The following is a 356-nucleotide window of genomic DNA, read 5'->3' on the forward strand; positions in this document are numbered from 1 at the left end:
CGCGCACACAGCGCGGGAATGCCATGGATAACTCGAGCACTTGGACTAATTATTCACCATTACATTATTCTCCAAAAAAGTGTGACTAGGTCGATCTGCTCATATTGCAGTGTTGTGCGATGCTCATAAGGGGGAGCCTTCTTAAAGGTGTAGAGCGAGTTTCGGCTGATCTTACATTAAAGAGCCATCAAGTAGTTTTAAACTCATTATATTACATGATGATAAAATATCCCCGCTATCCATGTTAACTGTGCTAATAATGCGGATAGAATAGCAGGCATCGCATTCCATACGCAGTACGGACTAAAGAACAGTTGACACCTTAAAGGGATAGTTTTGTCCAAAAAAAAAAAATA

This window comes from Puntigrus tetrazona, chromosome 13, assembly GCF_018831695.1.
Source record: "Puntigrus tetrazona isolate hp1 chromosome 13, ASM1883169v1, whole genome shotgun sequence".
Taxonomy (NCBI): Eukaryota; Metazoa; Chordata; class Actinopteri; order Cypriniformes; family Cyprinidae; genus Puntigrus; species Puntigrus tetrazona.